Source organism: Lagenorhynchus albirostris, chromosome 13 (genome assembly GCF_949774975.1).
Source record: "Lagenorhynchus albirostris chromosome 13, mLagAlb1.1, whole genome shotgun sequence".
In the NCBI taxonomy this organism is placed as follows: domain Eukaryota; kingdom Metazoa; phylum Chordata; class Mammalia; order Artiodactyla; family Delphinidae; genus Lagenorhynchus; species Lagenorhynchus albirostris.
In genome coordinates this window covers 60,810,133-60,817,595 of record NC_083107.1, presented here as the reverse complement: position 1 = coordinate 60,817,595, position 7,463 = coordinate 60,810,133, and positions in this window count along the sequence as shown.

The following is a 7,463-nucleotide window of genomic DNA, read 5'->3' as shown; positions in this document are numbered from 1 at the left end:
AGGCTCATGGATACAATGGATACAAATGGATACAAAAACAAGACCCATCTATATGCTGTCTACACGAGACCCACTTCAGACCTAGGGACACATACAGACTGAAAGTGAGCAGATGGAAAAAGATATTCCATGCAAATGGAAATCAAAAGAAAGCTGGAGTAGCAATACTCATATCAGATAAAATAGACTTTAAAATAAAGAATGTTACAAGAGACAAGGAAGGACACTACATAATGATCAAGGGATCAACCCAAGAAGAAGATGTAACAATTATAAATATATATGCACCCAACATAGGAGCACCTCAATATATAAGGCAACTGCTAACAGCTATAACAGAGGAAATTGACAGTAAAACAATAAAAGTGGGGGATTTTAGCACCTCACTTACACCAATGGACAGATCATCCAAACAGAAAATTAATAAGGAAACACAAACTTTAAATGACACATTAAAACAGATAGATTTAATTGTTATTCATAGGACATTCCATCCAAAAACAGCAGATTACACTTTCTTCTCAAGTGCACATGGAACATTCTCCAGGATAGATCACATCTTTTTTTTTTTAATTTTCATGATAACTTTTTTTTAACATCTTTATTGGGGTATAATTGCTTTACAATGGTGTGTTAGTTTCTGCTTTATAACAAAGTGAATCAGTTATACATATACATATGTTCCCATATCTCTTCCCTTTTGCGTCTCCCTCCCTCCCACCCTCCCTATCCCACCCCTCCAGGCGGTCACAAAGGATAGATCACATCTTGGGTCACAAATCAAGCCTTGGTAAATTTAAGAAAATTGAAATCATATCAAGCATTGTTTCTGACCACAGTGCTATGAGATTAGAAATCAATTACAGGGAGAAAAACATAAAAAACACGAACAAATGGAGGCTAAACAATACACTACTAAAAAACCAAGAGATCACTGAAGAAATCAAAGAGGAAATCAAAACATACCTAGAGACAAATTACAATGAAAACACATGATCCAAAACCTATGGGGTGCAGCAAAAGCAGTTCTAAGAGGGAAGTATAAAGCAATACAATCCTACCTCAGGAAACATCTCAAATTTGAGAAAAATCTCAAATAAACAACCTAAACTTACACCTAAAGGAACTAGAGGAAGAAAAGCAAACAAAATCCAAATTTAGTAGAAGGAAAGAAATCATAAAGAACAGCAGAAATAAATGAAATAGAAACAAAGAAAACAATAGCAATGATCAATAAAACTAAAATCTAGTTCTTTGAGAAGATAAACAAAATTTATAAACCTTTAGCCAGACTCATCAAGAAAAATAGGAAGAGGAGTCAAATCAATAAAATTAGAAATGAAAAAGGAGAAGTAAAAACTGACACTGCAGAAATACAAAGGATCATGAGAGATTACTACAAGCAACTCTATGCCAATAAAATGGACAACCTGGAAGAAGTGGACAAATTCTTAGAAAGATATAACCTTCCAAGACTGAACCAGGAAGAAATAGAAAATATGAACAGACTTGTGAGTAAAAAAATTGAAACTGTGATTTAAAATCTTCCAACAAACAAAAGGCCAGGACCAGGTGGCTTCACAGGTGAATTCTATCAAACATTTAGAGAAGAGTTAACACCCATGCTTCTCAAACTCTTCCAAAAAATTGCAGAGGGAGGAACACTCCCAAACTCATTCTATGAGGCCACCATCACCCTGATACCAAAACCAGACAAAGATACTACAAAAAAAGAAAATCAAAGGGCTTCCCTGGTGGTGCTGTGTTTGGGAATCCGCCTGCCAATGCAGGGGACATGGGTTTGAGCCCTGGTCTGGGAAGATCCCACATGCCGTGGAGCAACTAAGCCCGTATGCCACAACTGCTGAACCTTCACTCTAGAGCCCATGAGCCACAACTACTGAGCCCACGTGCCACAGCTACTGAGCCCATGAACCAGAACTAGTGGAGCCTGTGCACCTAGAGCCCATGCTCCAAAAGAGAAACCACCACAGTGAGAAGCCTGCGCACTGCAATGAACAGTAGCCACCGCTCACCGCAACTAGAGAAAGCCCGTGCACAGCAATGAAGACCAAATGCAACCAAAAATAAATAAATAAATAATTTTATTTAAAAAAAAGAAGAAAAAGAAAATTACAGATCAATATCACTGATGAATATAGATGCAAAAATCCTCAACAAAATACTAGCAAATACAATCCAACAACACATTAAAAGGATCATACACCATGACCAAGTGGGATTTATCCCAGGGATGCAAGGATTCTTCAATATATGCAAATCAATCAATGTGATACACTATATTAACAAATTGAAGAATAAAAACCATATGATCATCTCAATAGATACAGAAAAAGCTTTTGATGAAATTCAACACCCATTTATGATAAAGACAATCCAGAAAGTGGGCATAGAGGGAACCTACCTCAACATATTAAAGGCCATATATGACAAACACATAGCAAACATCATTCTCAATGGTGAAAATCTGAAAGCATTTCCTCTAAGATCAGGAACAAGACAAGGATATCCACTCTCCCCACTATTATTCAACATCATTTTGGAAGTCCTAGCCACGGCAATCAGAGAAGAAAAAGAAATAAAAGGAATACAGATTGGAAAAGAAGAAGTAAAACTGTCACTGTTTGCATATGACATGATCCTATACATAGAGAATCCTAAAGATGCTGCCACCAGAAAACTACTAGAGCTAACCAATGAATTTGGTAAAGTTTCAGGATACAAAATTAATGCACAGAAATCTCTTGCATTCCTATACACTAATGATGACAAATCTGAAAGAGAAATTAAGAAAACAATCCCATTCACCGTTGCAACAAAAAGAATAAAATAGTAATAAACCTACATAAGGAGGTAAAAGACCTGTACTCAGAAAACTATAATACACTGATCAAAGAAATCAAAGATGACACAAACAGATGGAGAGGTATACCATGTTCTTGGATTGGAAGAATCAATACTGTGAAAATGACTATACTACCCAAAGCAATCTACAGATTCAATGCAATCCCTATTAAATTACCAGTGGCATGTTTTACAGAACTAGAACAAAAAATCTTAAAATTTGTATAGAGACACAAATGACCCCGAATAGCCAAAGCAGTCTTCAGGGAAAAAAATGGAGCAGGAGGGATCAGACTCCCTGATTTCAGACTATACTACAAAGCTACAGTAATCAAGACAATATGGTACTGGCACAAAAACAGAAATATAGATCAATGGAACAGGATAGAAAGCTCAGTGATAAACCCACGCACATATGGTCAACTAATCTATGACAAAGGAGGCAAGGATATACAGTGGAGAAAAGACAGTCTCTTCAATAAGTGGTGCTGGGAATACTGGACAGCTACATGTAAAAGAATGAAATTAGAATGGTCCCTAACACCATACACAAAAATAAACTCAAAATGGATTAGAGACCTAAATGTAAGACCAGACACTATAAAACTCTTAGAGAAAAACATAGGAAGAACACTCTTTGACATAAATCACAGCAAGATCTTTTTTGATCCACCTCCTAGAGTAATGGAAATAAAAACAAAAATAAAGAAATGGAACCTAATGAAACTTAAAAGCTTTTGCAAAGCAAAGGAAACTACAACCAAGATGAAAAGACAACCCTCTGAATAGGAGAAAATATTTCCAATAAATCAATGGACAAAGGATTAATCTCCAAAATATATAAACAGCTCATGCAGCTCAATATAAAAAAACAAACACCCCAATAAAAAAATGGGCAGAACACCTAAATAGACATTTCTCCAAAGAAGACATGCAAATGGCCAAGAAGCACATGAAAAGCTGCTCAACATCACTAATTATTAGAGAAATGCAAATCAAAGCTACAATGAAGTATCACCTCACACCAGTTAGAATGGGCATCATCAGAAAATCTACAAACAACAAATGCTGGAGAGCGTGTGGGGAAAAGGGAACCCTCTTGCACTGTTGGTGGGAATGTAAATTGATACAGCCACTATGGAGAACAGTATGGAGGTTCCTTAAAAAACTAAAAATAGAATTACCATATGACCCAGCAATCCCACTACTGGGCGTATACCAAGAGAAAACCATAATTCAAAAAGATACATGCACCCCAATGTTCATTGCAGCACTATTTACAATAGCCAGGTCATGGAAGCAACCTAAATGGCCATTGACAGACGAATGGATAAAGAAGATGTGGTACGTATATACAATGGAATATTACTCCGCCATAAAAAGGAATGAATTTGGGTCATTTGTAGAGACGTGGATGGATCTAGAGACTGTCATGTGAAGTGAAGTAAGTCAGAAAGAGAAAAACAAATATCATATATTAATGCATATATGTGGAAGCTAGAAAAACGGTACAGATGAACTGGTTTGCAGGGCAGAAATAGAGACACAGATGTAGAGAACAAACGTATGGACACCAAGGGGCGAAAGTGGGGGTGTGGGGGTGTGATGAACTGGGAGATTGGGATTGACATATATACACTAATATGTATAAAATAGATAACTAATAAGAACCTGCTGTATAAAAAATAAATAAATAAAATTAAAAATAAAAAAGGCATGTTCCCTGCTGCTGCTTTGTATAAGACAGCTATGCTTAAATCAGTCATAATTGGTAAAAGAGAAATTGCTATTTTTGAATTCATTCTTCAAGCAAAATTTGTCAGGAAAAACCTTTTAAATACCTGTTTTATGTGCTTCAGATAAGGAGATTGGGTGGTAACTATTTAAACCTGGCATGCTTAGCAATTAAAACATAATATTTGGTGATGAGGAGATTCTGGTTACAAGTTTCTTTTCTAGCACCTGGACCATTTAGTTGTAAAGGAAAAAAAGCAAGGAAGAAATTGGTCATGCTGACATGACCCTAATGGTTAATTCAGTCATTGTATTCTACCTTTTCCTACTCTCCCCAAGCACAAAAGAACAATGGCACTAATTACTACTCTTTAGATGAGGTAAATCTCCAATACTCTGTTCTATATACAGAGATGGCTTAAGCAACGGGCTGAAGCAGAAGTTGGTCAGTGGTCCTGCCTCCCCCATCACTCCACACATATATACAAGCTCATATTAAGAATCTCATTCATCATCCCCTACCCTTATCACCGTCACTTCCAATCAACATTTTAAAGAAAAAACATCACCCTTTGTTATTACATGTCACTCTTGTTTCCCTTCCACTTTCATCTCTTTCATCTCTCTTCCTTTCCCCCTTTGTGTGTGTGTGTGCAGGATGTGTACACATACACACATATACATGCCTGTTTCCCTGACACTTAAGTGCAATATTTCAAACTTCCCCTTCTCACAACCCTATTTTTCTTTCACAATCAGAAAAGAAGCCCGTGGAGAACAGCAAACAGAAGTGGACCAAAAAATATTCAAATAACCTATCTTTTAAATTTGGGTACAGTAATGTCCGGAACTTTTGCGTATTTGTATTTTTCATCTTTTAAAAAAATTTATTTATTTTATTTTATCTATTTTGGCTGCATTGGGTCTTCATTGCTATACGCGGGCTTTCTCTAGTTGCGGTGAGCCGGGACTACTCTTCGTAGCTGTAGGCAGTGACTTCTCTTGTTGCGGAGCACGGACTCTAGGTACACGGGCTTCACTAGTTGTGGCTCACGGGCTCTAGAGAGCAGACTCAGTAGTTTTGGTGCACGGGCTTAGTTGCTCCGCAGCATGTGGGATCGTCCCAGACCGGGGCTTAAACCCGTGTTCCCTGCATTGGCAGGCAGATTCTTAACCAGTGCGCCACCAGGGAAACCCTGTATTTTTCATCTTTAAAAACATATATTTGAGGGTTTCCCTGGTGGCGCAGTGGTTGAGAGACCGCCTGCCGATGCAGGGGACGCGGGTTTGTGCCCCGGGAAGATCCCACGTGCCGCGGAGCGGCTGGGCCGGTGAGCCATGGCCGCTGAGCCTGCGCGTCCGGAGCCTGTGCTCCGCAACGGGAGAGGCCACAACAGAGAGAGGCCTGCGTACCGCAAAAAAAAAAAAAGTATTGGGGAAGACATGAGAAAACAAGGACCATCCTGGACCATCCTGCACTGCTATAAGTATGCTATGTGGTATAGCCATTCCAGAAACAACCTGGCAGTACCTAGTAAAATTAATTACCATATTACATATGGCCCAGCAATCCCAGTCCTGCACATATATCCCATATGACCACATCCCATACTGAGATGTTTGCACAGATACTCACCAAGATATCACATGTGATAGCATAGAAATAGAGGCAACTTGGGTGTCCATCACTGGTGAAAGGTTATGTAAAGTACAATGCAGTCATATCATAGAATACTAATCAACAGAAAGGAACTGAACTCATATACAACAACATGAATAGATCTTATAAACCTTACCTCCTGGGCCTCCTTAACATGGCCACCTACTTCATCAAGACTGCAAAAAGAATCTCTAGCTCCACTTTGCTAACGAAGTCTTATATTTAATGTATCCTAATCAAATATAATCATGAGAATGACAGCCCATCATATATGCCGTATTCTGTTGATTAAAAGCAACTCACAGGTCCCATCCACACTCAAGGGGAAAGAGATTACACAAAGATGTGAATGCTAAGAGAATAATAATTAGGGGGTCACCTTAGGGTCTGTCACCACACCAGGAAAAGTTCTAGACAATGAGATTACATCAGTGAGCAAAAGGAAAGAAAGTCTGCCTTCACAGAGAATACAATTGTGTGTGTGTGTGTGTGTGTGTTTATCCTCTTTTTAAAATCAATAGGATGATACTGTATATAATCCTTTGCATCTTACCATTTCATTTTATAACCTAGCTTGGAAAAATTTCCCTTCAAGTACTGATAGAATTATGTTATTCTTTATAACAGGTGTATAATGTATTCAACCATTACCCAACTCATGGACTCTGAGATTGTTTCTAGGTTTCCCATTTAACAATGCTGCAAGAAATGCCCTCATACATGTATCATTAAGTTATTGTGCAGGTTTATCCAAACAGAGTATCCCCTTAAGGCCAAATAAAGGTTCTACTCTGTTCTAGCCTTGGCTTTGCTTCACTCTAGCTATGGGAACTTGGGAAAATTACTTAAGACTTTGTATTTTATTGTCCTACTCTACTACAGAAGGGTAACTGAAATGCATTCATGTTCAAAATGCACAAAATATGCATCCAGAGCATGGTAGACAATTTATATATTACTTTGCTTTTCTTGAGCGCTTTATCAACTACTTTATGAAATACAACTCAAACCTTTTGTATCTTCCAAATTAGATGAGAGAAAAGGGGTGTTCATGGAATGGTGATAAAAAGAGAGAAATAGGGTAGGATGACAGAGTGTCTTTTGTGTGATAATAAGGTGATTGGGAGCCTCTAGATAGCTTCAGGATGAGGGCTGTTCTCCCAAAAGACCAAGGCTTGATTAGAGGATTGGAACTTTCAACCTC